The 17,743-nt window shown below is 35.8% G+C and overlaps 1 protein-coding gene across 3 annotated transcripts in view; it reads right to left on the reverse strand.

Moving 5' to 3' along the window:
• Positions 1-17,743, reverse strand: part of Pde4d (phosphodiesterase 4D) — a 1,369,715-nt gene that overhangs the window by 815,134 nt on the left and 536,838 nt on the right. The window lies entirely within an intron of this gene.

Here is a 17,743-nt window from a genome sequence, read left to right on the forward strand (position 1 = left end):
TTGGAGCTATTGTCATTGCTAACTGAGATTATCTGTATAAATGCAGGCTTGGATTTATTTCAGATATCATGTAACATAGTATGATACTCTGTGTTTGTATAATACCTATATATTACCTATATAATACATATATATGTATGTATGTATATATATATATATATGTATATATGAGATAACGTTTGTCATTCTTCCTCCATGAATCAGATGGCCATTAAGTATAGAAGCCTGGCAGGCACTCCAGCCACTCCAACTTGGAACCATAGCTCCCTTCGAGATAAGGAGATTTTCTCACACATTGCAGTAACAAAACCATTCCTTGGATTTTGTTCCAAGTTTAAATTCATTAGCCTACCAGAAATGTGTGAATATTTTTATACAGTTGTCTAAGGACCAAGCTTAATTCCTATTGTAGCTAAAACTATTTGTAATTGAAAGATGGAAGCTCATTTATTATGAAATCAAAAGTGTTTTCCTTGGAGGATAACAAATGTGTTGTTTATCTGTAGTGCCATAATTCTTCTTTCTTAGGATCTAAAGTAACCAATACCCTACATCAGTTCCCAGTGTTCATTTCTAGGGAAATGCATGCTTTTTTCCAGAAGTAAAGTGAATTATGATCAGTTCTGGGGCACATCCACCAACTAAAATGGGAGGAATTTGCTTCATTTGTAAAAGCTGTTTAAATGAAGTATTACTTTAAAAGAAAAGAAAATGTATTATTGCTATTCAATTGTTAAATCTTTGCATGGCTTGTGAGTAGAATATTAGAAAATAAGAACTTCTATAAAAGAAAAATATGCTTGCGACTTATAAATCAGATGGACTCTACTTGTGCTCACTCTGGTTTCTCAGAGTTTATACAGTGATGCAAGATTTTTTAAAGTACAATTACTTTCATAGTTTTTCTTAGTGGTGGTGGTGGTTTGGTATGGTGGTGGTGGTGGTGGTGGTGGTGGTAGTGTGTGTGTGTGTGTGTGTGTGTGTGTGTGTGTGTATGTGTGTGTGTGTGTGTTCAGATATGCACTTATGCCATGCTTGGAAGTGAGATGACATCTTAAGAAAACTGGTAGTCTCCTTTTTTGATGTGCATCCTAGGGGTCAAATTCAGGTCATCAGGCTTTGCAGTAAATGCTTTTACTCGCTGGGCTATCTCATCAGTCCAAGTTTTATTTATTTGAATCAATATAGTTTTGACACAGTATTTGGAGGAAAAATAAGTCCATGCACAACTGTTCTCAGCAGCATAGAACTATTATTTAGAATGCACATCACATCCATGCAGTTTTTTCCTTTGCTCAGTGCTCCCAAAACAGCGTGTTTTCTTCATGAATAAATAATAGAAACATCTTAATTTAAACACATTAGATTGTTGAACGTTTTAAGGAGTATGCTAAACATAGATCTAGATTTTACTTCTAAGATGCTTCTTGAAGATATATCAAGATTTGGCTTTACTGAACAATTACAAACCACAGACTAGGCTGGTTCATCTAGCTCTTCCTTACCCTCGGTCAAATAATCTGCACATGATGAAGATGAATCTATTCAAAATAGATGAACTAAAGTCTCGTAATTAAATGATATTTTGTGCATTAAAAGAATTTTTCATGGATTTTGAGAAAATGGGTAGTATATGCAGAAAAGCTCCAAGGCTTTCTAGATGTCCTTTGGAATGGGGTCATATTCATCAGTGAAGAAGATAATAGAAGCAACTTGCAAAGTTATTGTAAAGATTAAATAATAAATACAAAATGCTTATCACAGCATCTATTACATATGCACATATTTTCATTGTATAATATATAACCATCTATCTATCTATATGTCAGCTTATCATTTATCAACTTATCTATTTTTCAATACTTTTATTTGATGTATGCCTAATAATTTTACTCACTCAACCAAAATTAGCATTTGATTTCTTTGATATTTGCTTATCATAGATCATTCTGTGAACTGTACAGAATAGGTACATAGGCTAGAAAGTAGGTTCCAGTGTTTTCTAGCCATGACACTTTTGTCCTCATTAGCAAAACTGCAATAATAATAATAATCATAATATTTTCTTCATTAAGAGGTTACAACTATTAGTTGCCATAGTATAGTAAAATGTGCACAGCAACAACAGCTGGCATATTTTGCAATAAACACTCACTTTCTTTTGCTTTTACCCCATATTCCAGAAAAGACATGAAATACAATTAGAAAAGAACCAAGGGAGAGAAGAAAAGAGCCTCTGACCTACTAAAATACTTACTGATGACTTAACTGCACAGTTCTACAATAACTTGAAAATAGATGACAGATAGCAAGGCATCATCAAAAAATTGGGTACTTAAATAATAACCAGCAGGAGTAGACTAGGGAACCCATTTAAGGCCTTTAGTTTTAGAGGGATGGAGGGGGGGAAAGAGGAAGGGAGAAAGGGAGGGAGGGAGGGAGGGAGGAAGAGGCTTATGCCAAATTCCTTGGGCGATACTTCTCAGTGAAAGAATAGATAAACAGAAAGGTAGCATTGTTAAATTTAGAAGTTTACAAATACCCAGCAGATACTGAGTAAAGAAGCTCCTTTGAGGCCATCAGCTGAAGTCCTCTCTTGAGAGTCCCAGGCAGAGCATCCTTTTGGGTGATGTTTCCAAGTACAGGAACATATAGTGATAGCAATAAATAGAGTTGGTGTCATTAAACCACAGCACCTCTCAGAACCTGACTGCGGAAGTTGAAGCAGTAAGATGCCATCCTTTTGTGTACATAATTGTACTTCCTCTGGTAGAATTTATTTTGGTTGAACTTCCTATAGATAATTTTTTAGTTCCCTTTGTCACTGTAGGAATTTTTATATGGTATAATAGTTAATATTGACATTTGTTGGAAATGGCCTACCTTCCTGTTCTCAAGAATACAAAATTTCTTGATTTGTTTCCTTTTACAACCCCCTTAATATTCTAGAGTGTATCCCCAGACTAGGAGCCTTGGTGAAAACTTTGAGACAAACATGCTTGGATCAGAAAGCAGGTCCATTTTTAGAGACAGCTTCTTGTTGAGCTTAAACAACATGACAACTTACCAATATTATGTACTCAACAACAAATTGAAACACTCTTACATTTATGTTTTTAAGGGATTTACCAATAGATTCTTTTGTTTTGGTTTGGTTTGGTTTTTGGTTTTTCGAGACAGGGTTTCTCTGTGGCTTTGGAGGCTGTCCTGGAACTAGCTCTTGTAGACCAGGATGGCCTCAAACTCACAGAGATCCGCCTGCCTCTGCCTCCCAAGTGCTGGGATTAAAGGCGTGTGCCACCAACGCCCAGCTTTACCAATAGATTCTAAGGGCATGTGCACACATAAATTTACACTCGAAGCTTTTTAATATAGACTATACTCAGGAAAATAGCATCCTAAGCTAGGAAATATATTTATTATAAGCCAACTAATAATTCATAACAGACATAATACAACAGACTTGGTGAACTGTTGCTACCTGGTAAATTCAGCTCCCCACCTGTATTATAAAGTTATATTGGCCCAGAGACACTCAACTCTTTTACTTATTGCCTGTGAAACTCTGCACATTGCCATGGCAGGTTACATAGTTGAGACAGATGATGTAGAGCCTACAAAATCTAAAGCACTTGCTAAATTTATCTTTATAAAACCAGTTCACTGGTGACTAAAATTACTACATAGCAAATTCTATCACTATCAAATCATCATTTATAACATTGTCTTGGTGATGAAATTCCCCTTGTCGTGTTTATGTGAAAACTGAGTGTCACTGCACTAGAAGGTGATTTCAAAGTCCTTCATATAGTCTTAGAAGGCCCATGGGGAGAAGAACCTGTCTGAATTAGTATAGTTTTGTTGATGTAGGTCTCCTCTCAGAAGGCACTCAGTGCAGACTGCCTGTCTCTCTAACTTTCTTTATGGTTCCCTGCTCTACTTCTCCACTTGATTAGAGTTGTCTCCAAATTCTCTCTCTCTCTCTCTCTCTCTCTCTCTCTCTCTCTCTCTCTCTCTCTCTCTCTCTCTCTCTCTCTCTCTCTCTCTCTCTCTGTCTCTGTCTGTCTCGCTGTCTTTCTCTGCCTACTGAATGTTGGGATTAAAGATGTGCATCACTACTTGGCTTCCCATTCTTTTTCTATTTGATTTCTCTTGTTTAACTTAGAAAGCAAGTATCCCTTTAAAGCATAACGGGATCATGATTGACTTGAACAGAAAGTATTCTGCATGCAAACTCTCAACTCAAGATTCTTGAGCTACTTTGCCTTTTCCCTTCCATTGTTGGAACTTAGGAATCGCAATCGCATTAATTTTTGACAGTATTCACATGCAATAATCATTCCTAGTTCTTATTAACATATGATACCTAACATTAACTATGAAAAAATCTATAAAAATAATCCAATGCTTATTGTTAGAAATATGAATTGTACACATATATTTTAAAAAGATGTGAAATATAAAAGATTAAAAGAAACCTTTAGGAAATTACATTGCTTTTAGAAAAATTTCCTCCTAGCTATTGATTACTGTTTGATGAAAGCCAGTGAAAGTGCCAGACTCAACATTTGCTTCAACGCAGGACGGAAATGTTTCTTGATAATTGTTGTAATTTGTACTGAAATTTAATTGTCCTAATACTTTTCATTTATATCATTCCTGATGACCTATTCATGCCAGCTAAACCCTAACAGCAATAGTCTTCATATTATCTTTCCCTGGAAGTTTCTTATTTGAAATAAGATTCAAATACATGAATAGTACAAATCACTAACAAGATTCACAGTCACACATCTAGGAGATAGAGATTATTTCTTTTTATTTAAATTAGAAACAATCTTGCTTCACATGCCAATCCTAGATTCCTCTCACCCCCCCTCCTCTGCCTCCCACACTAGGTACCCCAGCCCCCCACCGAATCCCCACTCATTTCCCCAGGAAGGGTGAGGCCCTCCATGTGGGATCTAGAAAAGATTATTTCAATTCAGAATTATTTCTTTCCCAAATCCAGGATACTCCAATGCAGTCACTAGAGTTGGCCTCTTGGCTATATGAGGGAGAGTTTGAAAACTGAGAAATCTCATATAGTTTGAAAAGCTAATGATAAAAAGCAATCCAGAAATCTTGTCTGCAAATCCATTATGTGTAAAACTAAGCATCACAATATGTGTGAATATAATATGATGAGGCCATTTTAAAACTGGGTATCTTCTTATATTTATATTAATTCATATGCATTTTATTTACACATATATTAATTCATATGTGATTTTTATTTACATGTATCTTAGTCCATGTTGTAATTTTCATTTTTCATCTGAACACAATCTATATGTGCACTGATAAATAAGTCAAACACACCAACCATGTTGAATTAGATATATTAGTATCATACTAGACCACTTCTTCCCTTTGATTTTATATACCCAAACAGTTCTAGACCTTATCAATTCTGTTTTTTAACAGCCATTTCTTCCTTCCCCTTCAGTTACAGATGTCCTTGTAGTCCTAAAATCACATTACAAATTTTGGCCACTTCACTCATGGATTATGTGACAGCCTTCAAATTGAGTTCTCTTCAAATTAAGGTCTGAAGACCACTTAAATCAGAATTAGATTGATCCATGTTAAGATGGAGATTTGGGTTCATCTTCAGACTCATGAGTCAGAAACTCTGGTGTATGGCTCTGGAATCTACAATTTTAACAAATTCCCTAGATGGATTATTAACCATATTAAAGTTAAAAGCCACTCTTCTGGCTACTTTCTTTCCTGGTCATATCTTTATTTTCAATAAATTATGTACATTTTTATCATCTTAGTCACTCTAATATGCTGTCCTTGTCCTACCTCTCACCTGTAGAAAACCTTCAAGGACTCCCCATTATTCAGAGAATAAAGTCTGGATGTCTTAGCAACCAAGAGCCCTCACAATGTTTCCAGTCACAACTTTTGTGATCTCCCACTGTTTCAGAATGAGAACAAATGAACTCTGAGCTTCATACACTTAACAACTATTTGACTGCCCCTCACCATCTTACTCTCCAACAGGCAACACTCCCACTTTCTCAATTCCATCCCATTCTATCCCAAATAAGAGGCAATGCTAGCTTTGATATGATGGCCTCTTTGATCTTTCCCTCTAATGAACTCGTATAATGTATTGTTTATATTAGTCACACATTATCACGTACAGTTGTTTGAGTTGTCATTTCTGTTCTACTGTGGGCATGCATGCCTCATTTCTGCATTTTGATTGTTGATAATTCTGAGGGTAAAAATCTTTGAATCTCTTTCCAACTAAGTTTCTGGCATACCTGTAAACAATGAAAGTACAGCTTTGAAATAAACCAATGTTCACCTGATTAGCTGTTTCCATTGTTTTGACAATTTTTTGGCTAATACCTTTGGTTTACTTTTAATTGCTTAGCTTATGATTTAAAACATATTGTTTTGTTCTATGAGGCTATACCTCTGTGATTTTCACATGCAAAAAAGGTGTAACTACACCCATAACCAAACTGGTGAATTGATCCTGAATCAGACAAAATGCCACTTATGGACATATTAGCATCATGTTCAGAGTTGTCAGAGAGCTGACTGGAAAGAAAGCTTGAAGTTCTAAGCATCAGTCCTCCCATTTTATCCCTGTTCACACACTCAGGAAATGCTCCCACTTCACCACTGCTTTCAATGCCTCAAGGTATTGTTAAACAGTGGGGTTGTATAGTTCACATTGTCACTACAGACACTGGGTTCCTTAGATGAACTCTTTCTCATTTTGTCACCTGTCACACTCCTGTGCTCTCAGAGGAATCCATGCCCACACTACAAGTCAGAATTCACAAAGCACTAGAATTCTAGGCCAAAGCTAGGGTCCCTATTACTACACTCTGCTTAGAACATAGCTATCCTGAAGGACTAGAGTGAGTTTTGAATGACTTAATGCTTGGCTTAACCTACCATAGTTTAATATTTACTGTTAAATACCTTCACTTACCAAGATCACTTTGGTTTATAATTGACAAATTTGATATCTGAATGATGTTTTGATTAGGTCCAATTTATACTATGCTGTATGCTATAGATGTATAACATATGACGGTGATGGGTATTTACTTCATTTTTATAACTGAAAATATAAGCTAGTGTCTCTGGTTGAATGGGTAATTTTCATAAACAATTATAACTATTTTAAAGCTTTATAAAATGTACATTTAAAAATATTTTATGTTTTGTAGAATATATACTGCTCTTGCAAACAATAAAATATATAGGAAAAGATGTGTTGAAGTACTAAAAATTTATTTCTAAATCCCAACTCTTCCATTACTAGAGTAAAATCTATGTACTTTAAAATTTTTTTACATGTGGTAGTTGTGTGTATGTGGTGAACATATGTAGAAGACAGACAGGTTTTTACTCTATTTGGGGAGGCACATATCTGGAGGGTAGAGGACAACTTTCAGGAGTCTGTGTTCTCATCTACTAAGAGGACTCCAGGGTTAAAACTCAGGTCATCACACTTAGTGGAAAATACCTTTACCTGATAATCTATCTCACTGACCTTATTTTCAATTTAAAAAATCTTGTATTAAGTAGTAGCATATAGCTAATTTTCCTATGTGATGCTCCCGTTCAATCCATTTATCCAAAGGGTAGGGGATAAAAGTGAAGAGAAAGTAACTCAGTAAGAGAGGCTGGCACCTAGTAGAAGCTCAAGAATCTTGTGTTGAATAAACAAGTCTTGTTTTTCTGATAAGACTAAAGAATGAAGCTGATTTTCAATATTTTAATGTAACTCATGCAAATTATTTGACTAAAGTATTTCCTAGAAAAGAAAATACCAAGAGGAATTTGAAATCACTGTTTTCCTTGTCTCGGGTACAGAAAAACAAGGCTGCTCATTGACGGGCTATGCATGCTATGGAGAAATGAATAAACAAATCATATTGAACATGTTCATCACAGAGTAGCCTGACAATACCAAAAGTGCAGGGTGACTTTACCTTGACCTATGATGATCAGGTCAGCTAGTTTTGTGTTTTGCTAATGACATATGTGAGGTTGGAAGGAGTCTACATTGTTAATCTGCTGGTGGTTTTCAATCAACATAAATAGGAGAAGTAACAGCAATTACATCATTTGTTAAATAAACAATTACTGAGTATCAACTAATTGTCAGGAACTATTACAGTCACTAGGGATGCAGTAGTGAATAAAATAATCACAACTGCTACTTTCTTTAATGTACTGTAATGAACAATAACACATAATACATATACAAACAAACACTCCAGACAAAGTATAGTGAGGCATGATATTCAGAGAGTTAAAATAAGGAGTGTGCTAGCAGGTGACTGAGGCTGCTTTAGATTGGGTCACAAGGGAAGACCCATGTTAGCAATTGACCTTTACACTGGTTCCAAATAACACAGAGGAGCCAAGAATACAGTCAGAGAGACAGTACTATTGAAGTGAGGGCAAAAGCCTTAAAGAAAGGCTTAGCCATTTTCTTTCACAGATAACAAGCCACTGGACGAAAAAGAAAACCATGCCATCAATTGCACAAGTCCTGATGAATATTTTTATTTATTTTATTTGTTGTAGAGGAGATTTTGTGTGAAACAAATGCCAATAACTTTATTCTATTTTTTAAAAACGAGTATCTGTGATCAAGACAGTATGGTTGAATTCAATTACCCCTTCATGTAATGTTGAATCTTTTAAACCCTTTAGTAGAAAACTTCCAGGACCCAAACTTCTGGTCTCATAAGAATGCAGATATGAGAGTTGCTATAATGTACTGTATGTTGTAAAGCTGATGAGAACAATGCATTTTATGTGTGTGAGAGAGCCAGACATTTCTTAAATGCAAGTTAGGAATACCTCCATTGAAGAAAGAAAACAGATCTAGACAATATATAAAAGTTAGAGCTTGGGGCCTGGAGAGATGAAGATTCAGCAGATGAAGAACACTGGCTGGTCTTTCTGGATACCTGAGATCAGTTTTCAGCACACACTAGCAGTTTTCAACTATCTGTAACTCTTGTTCTAGGGTTCTGATTCCCTTTTCTGATCCCATGGCCACATTGTATGAACATAGTGCAGATACATGAATGCAGGCATAATACTTATGTGGTTAGGGGATATAGAGATGAAAAAGTAATGGTTCTAAAAATCAAGTGATAAGGACCATAACATAATATTAGAATTCTTCACATTTCATTAGCAGTAAATGACAGCAGCCAGCTGTCAAGAGAACCCAACAGCTATTGAGCTTGCATTTTGCATACCACTGACAATAAGGTTTGTGGCAGCTGCTGACTTCATCAAAACTTGAAAGAAAAAATGTTCTGCCTTAGTATTGGGCAAGAAAAAAATGCTTTTGTATTACTTCCTGGTTGCAATGTAAATAATTGACAGTCTCCTTGTTATGTCCCTCAAAATAACCTGAGTAGAACATCTGTCTATTCAGGTATTTTACTTCACTAGGGGCTATGGCTTTGCATTATGTTAGGATTGTATTGATTTTCTGCTTCCTTTTTTGTGTGTGTACATCGCCCTTAACTGGAATATGAGCAAATCAGGTATTCCCTCTGAAGGCAATGTTCATTTCTTGTAGCATGTTTATTTATGTTGACATTAATTATCTAGACCATTATCACTCCAGTAAAAGAAAGCAGTTCTCTTGTATATAATCCCTAAAAAAAACCACATAATCACATTGGTCTACATGTGAAAAACATTCATCTGAAATGGTTGTATGTAAATAAATTTTCTCCACAGGTTTTAGTCTGTCTTTAATCTCCTCCATCTCAGGGCTCTTTGTAGCTATGTTTGTCTTGGTCTTTACCTCTGATCTTCACTGAACACTATCACCAACGTTCTTTGCCAATCACAAAATACAGCTCACAAAAGACCTTTTATTTAATGATTCCTTGGAATCCTTGTATTTGGGGGAGGAAAAAAAACAATAGCAACCCTTCCCCTGGAAAGGGTATATTATAGCAGGTCAGGTGAATAAGCAATGTCTGCTCATGGGCCAGTCTAGAATACCAATTGTCAGTATCCATATGGAAACGAAGGCATGTATGTATGCAAGTGGATTACAGAATGAACCACTCTATGATGCTTTTGCAGATGTTTTCCTAAAAAAAGAAGAATTTCACTTCATGCAGTCATAATAATTCTGGTCAAAATTTGGTTGCTAACTTCACTTATGAAATGCAAATTGTAGAAAATGAGAGCTTCCCTAGTATAAAATCAAGGTACTTAATAAGTAGAATATGACAATTCAATTCAATCCATTCAGCCTAAAGCCTGTTTGAGGAACCTTTCATTCATATTGTTGCTTTATTACAAATTAACATTAATTCTATGCTTGAAGTGGCATTCCACAGGCAGATCCAGATAGCACTGACATTTACCAAATATTTTCAAAAATCATGGCAATCAGACTGGGAATATAGTGGTTTTAGCAAATGTATGATACTCATTGGATCTTCAAGATGTCTTTCATTATGTACTGCTGCCAAGAATGTAGCAAGGGTCAAAAGATAGAAAAAATCCTTGTGTTGATTGAATTCATGATTGATGTCAGCACCTTGCTAGCACTTTATGCAAAGCATGGTGCTAAGGGTGCTTATATCACAGGGTGATTTTGCCAGTTAGCCTCAGCTGACACAGCTCAGCTCTCAGTGGGGACCAGGACACTGACTTTGTATGGCTCAACACAAAGCTTCAACTACTTCCTCGAACACAAAGTTAAGGAAGGCTTCCTGCTCATAGCAAGTAATTCATGACTTTGCCTGAGAAATAAAGGGTGCTTCATTATGGTATTGAAGGTTTTGGTTCAGCCCTATTCTAAGGTTACTCAACTTGTGACCTAACATATATTGGCTTTTAATCTCTTTATTCAGTCATTATGCCATTTTTCACACCCTCCTACCTGGTATTGAATGCTGAAGGCATCAAATCACCAAATAAGAGGTGGCCAATCCTCCTGTGCTTATGTTTTAGGTCCTAAAATATAGGTGCTTGTTCAATAGGTACTTACCAAGTAAGAGGCCAGAATGAATTTGAAAGTTTAAAATGCACTACTTCAATGTAATTAGATGGTTATAGATGACCACTTGTGGATATCAAATGTAATCCAATATAATTAAAGTATGCTACACAAAGTTTATGAAACAATAAAATTACATGTAATGAACTGTTATGTCTTTTCTTGCAAACTTTATAAGTATAGGGTAATTAAAGAATACTTATAAAATCAAAAGATATAACCCATCTTCTAAACTTCATAAGTAGCCAAAATATTAATTTAATGTCACATTGATTTGTAGTATATATAATAATTTCTACAAAGGGAGGAACTTTTTGAGGAAAAATACCACCATATATATTGATATGATATATAATCATTTGAAAACACTCTGAGTGAGGTAACCCAGTCACAGAAAGACAAGCATGGTATGTACTCACTCGTATATGGATATTAGACATAGAGCAAAGGATTACCAGTATACAATCCACACCTCCAGAGAAACTAGGAAACAAGGAGGACCCTAAGAGAGAAATACAAGGTCCCCCAAAAGAGGGGAAAGGAACAAGAACTCCTGAGCAAACTGGTCACGTGGGGGGAGAGAGGAGGGAGGAAGGAAAAAGAGAAGGGGAGAAGAGGAGGGGAAAGGAGAACAAGAGGGATCAGGAAGACTGAGACAGGGAGGAATAGAGGAGAGCAAAAAAAAAGAGATACCTTAAGACAGGGAGTCCATATAGGTTTAAAGAGAAATCTACTGGTAGGGAAATGTTTAGAGAGCCACAAAGATAACCCCAACTAAGAATCTAGGCCATAGTGGAGAGGCTGCCTTTGATGCCCTTCCCCTATAATGAGATTGATGACTACCTTAATTGCCATAGTAGAACCTTCATCCAGTAGCTGATAGAACAGAAGCAGACACCCACAGCTAAGCACTGAGCCATATTCCTGAAATCCAGTTGTAGAGAGGGAGGGGAGATGAGCCAAGCAGTCAATCTAGTATTTCAACTTTAGCTTTGAGATCTGTGCACAGAATTAGACGGCAGACATGTAGTAGAGACACCTTACTATCCCTTTCTTTCTTCCAACCATTATTGTTCATGGGGACCAATTAAAATTCACACAGTCCAATCAGAACAATTTTCTCGGAGAGACATTCTTACATTAAATGTGCCAGGCCATGATTATCAAACTAATTGGGTGACTAAACCTGCACTTTTCTCCAAGATGTCCTTCCTTGGCTGCCTAACAACCATTTCTTAATCCAGGTCCAATTTCTACTGCCTGAAGTCACAACCACCATTGTTCTATGCAGTAAGACTCATACATTTCCCTCACATTTTAATATTCACTTCTTATAAATATTTATGTATTAATACACCTTGTTCAGCTTGCTTTAATCAAGTCTTTTCTCTACATCTTAACCTATCTTTAGCATTTGATATTCTTCATTCAGGGCAACTGGTTTTAGTTTAGATAATATGAGGTAACATTTTTTCTGTGTGTCTTAACCTCAGCTAATGCAGTTCCTATGTTTTCCACACTATTATAAATTCCAGGATTTTATTTTATCTTTGTAGCCAACATATAATCCAGTATGTATATGTATACACTATATTTTCTTGGTCCACTCATCTACTGACCAAGTCTTTATTATGGAGAATACTGCAATAAACATTCAGGCATATCACTCCTTTGATTCCGTTTCCCTTGTATCTTTGATCAAAAGTGCAACAATTAGTTGAAATGGTAGATCTAATTTTTTGAAGAACCTCAATACTGTGATCTATAATAGTTGTTTTATTTATTTTCTTATCAATGGTGTGTAAAGTTTTTACTCGTTCATTTTTATAAATTGTTATCTTTTAAAAATATTTTTCTTTTAACTTCATGCATGTGAAGACAATGTATTTTGGTCATATTACATCCCCAGTTTCTGCCCCCAACACATTCCCCTCTCAACTTTATGACTTTTATTTTCCTTCTTTTATTATTATAGTAGTCTTCAGATGTAAGGAAGTCTCAACTATAATTCCAGAGCCATTTCTCCCAGACATTTCAGAGAAAAACATTCTGAAAATTTAAGACCAAAGGCAGCCAAACAATCCTAAAGAATTTGGAAGAATCACCATTCTTGTCTTCAAATTGTAGAACAGAGTCATAGTAAGAGCTACAGAATGGTCTGGCACCAACCAAACAAATATATCAATAGAATGGAACATAGGACCTGTATATAAGTTCACATGACAATAGCTATATGGTATTTTACAAAGATGCCATATATATATACATATATATATATATATCCTTAATAAATATTGCTGAAAATCTAGATTTCCCAGGCATTAAAAAATGAAAACATATCATAATCCCTTACCATGAACAAAACTGAGCTTCAAATGAATCAAAGACTCCAATGTAAAATTAAAACCATGAAACTGCCAAAGGATGAAGTAGAGAACACATCAACTTACAGGCATGAATAGGTGCTTTCTGAATAGGACTACAGTAAGTCAAAAAATAAGAGCAATGCATGGCATTTTCTATTTCTGTTTTGTTATGGTTCTAGCTGTAATATCTGGAGCAAGATGACCATCCTGTTTTTGATTTTCGTTTTCCAGCTTTTACTTTCTGCACTTCACTCCAGATCTGCAAACCACAGAACCAGTAAGCATGCCCTGGCCTACCTGCAAGTTTCCTCTTGAGGGATAAAGGTTGTTTGTATTTATCCTCTCATTTGACATATAACAAACTTTTAATGGATACCTGGGGACTTCCAGTTAAGGGGAGGGCTTGTTTTAGACTGACTACAATTCAGGTCATGATTTTGCAAAGGTGGATTCCCAGGGTGAAGTGTGTTTGCTAGTTTAGTGATAGAGGAGATGCTTCTTTATGAGATTATCATCAAGAGTATTCAAGGAGATACTTTGTATATCTACTGTTTTAATCTACACTGTGGGTTTTAAACAAGATTCTCTGAAAAAGTTTCAGAAAATAACTGAATTGATATAATGTGAACTTTTATTGTTTAAATACTAAATCATGCACTGAAACCACAGATAAAATTCAGGTAAAACCTAAGTATTGTGCTAGGATGACAATGTATGCTTGGACATTGATGACACTATTGAAAACAAATTCTTGTTTTACCTTGTAGTCTTTTGTCTTGAATCAACACATAGCCTATAATCAGTTTTGACAACCTATTTTAACTCAACATCCAAATAGCCTATTTTGCTTTAAATTATAACTAATCCTAAAACAAATGATCTAATTGTAAATACTCTTAATTCTTATTTCTAACACTTTCAGAACCATACTTCAAGGAACTGTACTTATATCACAAACTTCAGTATTTACTTTTATTGCCAGGTAAATAATGAAGTGTTTAAATTATGACTCTATTTTAGTAGAAATAGGATTTGTTGAGGTACTAGGTATTTATAGCTAAACTCTTTTGGAAAATCTTCAGTTGAACTGTATAATGTTTTTATTTTCTTTTTGTTTTGTTGTCATTGTTTTTTCTTTTTGTCTCTTAGTTTTGAATTGGCAATGTACAACACCTAGAATAAATTGAAAGATTACTGTCATTATGAAATAAAATTTATGAGGGTACATACTATGGCCAAATTATCTAGACTTAAACCCAGATTCCACTTTCTATCTCTGAATCTTCTGATGTGTTGTTTAACTTCTCTAAACTTCAATGTGTTCACCTCTTAAAAAAGATAATAACTAAGCATTTACTTTATCAACATGGTTGATGTGAGGTCTAAGTAAGTTAGTGCACATATAATACTAAGAATGATGTGGGTCACATAAAACCCTCAGCAAATAACTATTAATAATATCTTATGCAACATCTTTGCTGATGTGAATACTTCTTAGTGAGCTACTTGTTAAAGTTAATGATTTAAAAGTAACCATTACTGAGCTAAGAGTAATGTGTGTAATGTTGAAAATAATCTGAGCAAAAAAGTCAATTTTTTCAGCATGTTAGTTTGTATTTTATAGGGGAAAGGCTGGGGTAATGACTACTCACACAATATTAATCATGACATTTATTCCCATTAAACACAATATATTCCAACTTTTAAACTCAATAAAGTTTTGACAAAGACAGCAAATGGAAATGCAGTAATATGGGGTCAACAATTTCAGATATAAAATAATGATTTTTAAAAGAAAACCATGAGCCATTATTCCTATCACTGATAGTGTTTCTAAGAGCAAGCTGCAAACCATAGAGCTAATACTCAGGGCACATCACACTTACCTCACCTAAATCCCCCTCCTTTTAATAGAGTTTGACCTTTGGGGGAAGTCAGGAGATCCATTTCAGAATGATCTGACAGCTTTCTAAGACACCATCACAGTCAAACCTGTGAAATGTGGTATGACAGTGCTCTTGAATAAAGCAATTGCCACTTCCTGGTTAAATACTATACTCAGACAGTATTGATAAATTACTTAGAATCAACCTGGAAACAAACTCAAAAGAATTCAAGATGCCAGTTCTGATTTTGTCAACAAGGTGGGAAGGATAAAGATGAATGATTTCTCAGGTTTTTTGTATGATAGAATAAATTAAAATTACTATGAAATACTAAATATAACCAAAAAATGAATTTAGCATGTAAACATGTACATTTTTTCCATTTTGAAAATATGACAGAGATGTGCTTTTAAGGAATGTGAGAGAGGGACAGGACACTTAGTTGAGCACTGAATGATCTAACTTTCATATATGCTACTCCCAAAATAGCTGTGTCATTTTGTATGGCATTAAAAAGGGCAAAAAGATGCACGCTTTGCTATGTGTGCACGGGCCCTTGGGGACCTGTTATTTGTTCAGACAGGAAAATCTGGTTACTATTTTGGAACTCAGCAAGAAGTAGATGAGTGGGACCCAAAGACCACCCAGCGACCACTGTGTTCTAACAGTGATCCAGGCTGCACTGAAAAGTAATGAGTTATGGGAGTAATCACAGTGTGGGGCTGGCCTGTAATGCAGGAAATCAACAGGGTGAGTACTCCAAGGAGGCAAGAGGGAAAGCTATGGAGTCCTAAACAATTGCAAAACACACAGGGTAAGGCTATCACCGAGGGAGGGATGCAACAACGATGACGAAGTCTTGGGTTTCCACAGCGGTGGTGGCACAGAGCATCAGCAGTGAGTCAGGCGTCACTTGCTTGATGATGCTCTGTGTTTGGAGTGTTAGGGCATTGATTTCCTTCCTGACACTATTCTCACCATGCTCTTCCTCGAGACACCCTTTCTCTCAATCACTAACCTCTCCTTATCTTCTTGATTTAATCTCTTGAGGGATCTTTCAATATTCAAGCATGCTTTCATCTACTCATATTTCACCTGAATATAGCATAAGGAGCACCATCTTGTATTTCTATGCTATAGTGCAAGTGGACAACTAGATCCCATTTCAGCATGATCAGGAAACTCCCGTTCAGGGATGGCTCTGCAGATAAGAGCACTGGTTGCTCCTCTAGAGGACCCAGCTTTGATTCCAAGCACCACACAGCAGCTGACAACCATCTGTAGCTCTGATCCCAGGGGAATGGGTGCCCTTTATCTGGTCTCCCTTGCCACTTACATTCATATCGTATACAGATACACATGCAGACAAAACACCCATACATACATTTTAAATGAAAGAAAACCTATGCAGCGATGTTTGTATATATATAAAACTCTAACTTGTATCCTTAACAAAATTCCTATAGAGAAAGAAAACAGTGGCAAAGTATTAAATATATTGTCCACATCTATAACTAGAAATGTTGAAACTTGATCTTGGAGGGTTTTGTTTCCCTTTGCTTCAAAACAGATTGACTTGGTTGAAATTGAGGGCTGCTTCTTGAATGCAGGTGCAGATGCTAATTATAATGAAGGCACAGAAATGTGGAGAAGGCAAATGGAGAACTCAGGAAAATAGGAGCGGAACCACAACACAAGTTCTATCGGTATACATAACTGAAAAAGTTTCCAAACAAGAATCCAAGCTGCCTGATGAGGATAATCTGTATTTCTTATAATAAAATAAAGCTGCCAAGAAAAACATCTATTACTAAGAAGTGTGATTGTCTAGTTGTTCACTGCTTGAATATTTATGAAGTTTACAATTCACATGTGACATTTCCATAAACTGTCCTGATTAATGAATTTAATTGCAAATGTTATGAGCTGGTTTCTTGAATTATATTTTGCTTTGTTTGTATGCTTGGTATGAAAGTAGACTTTCAGGAAGAACAATACTCAGTGAATTTGAACTGGGTGACAAACCTTCCATGCCACATCATGTGAACAGCAGGCATGACTGCAACACCAAGTGAGGAGTTTGAACGAGGTAGATGCATGCCTGTTGCTAGGTTTCCTGAGCTGGTATAGACAATGGATTGGCTCAGAAATTTGTTCAGGGGACTCAGGTAAATAATAGGGTCATATATCAAAGTTAAAAGGCTAATAACAAACCCTCCCCAAACAGTTCTTTAGATACATATAGTATGACAGAGTGAGATTTCCTAAGTCTTTGGCTTGTAAACAACAGGAAGGGCTAAAGGAAGGAAGGAATGGATGTGATCTATTGCTCACCTTCCAGAGTCTCTTGGATTTCTATCCTGTTCTATAACATGGAAGAACAAATAAGGGTTTGCTACATAGCTGCAAACCTTGCATTTTCC

Source organism: Mesocricetus auratus, unplaced genomic scaffold, assembly GCF_017639785.1.
Source record: "Mesocricetus auratus isolate SY011 unplaced genomic scaffold, BCM_Maur_2.0 Super-Scaffold_100020, whole genome shotgun sequence".
Taxonomy (NCBI): Eukaryota; Metazoa; Chordata; class Mammalia; order Rodentia; family Cricetidae; genus Mesocricetus; species Mesocricetus auratus.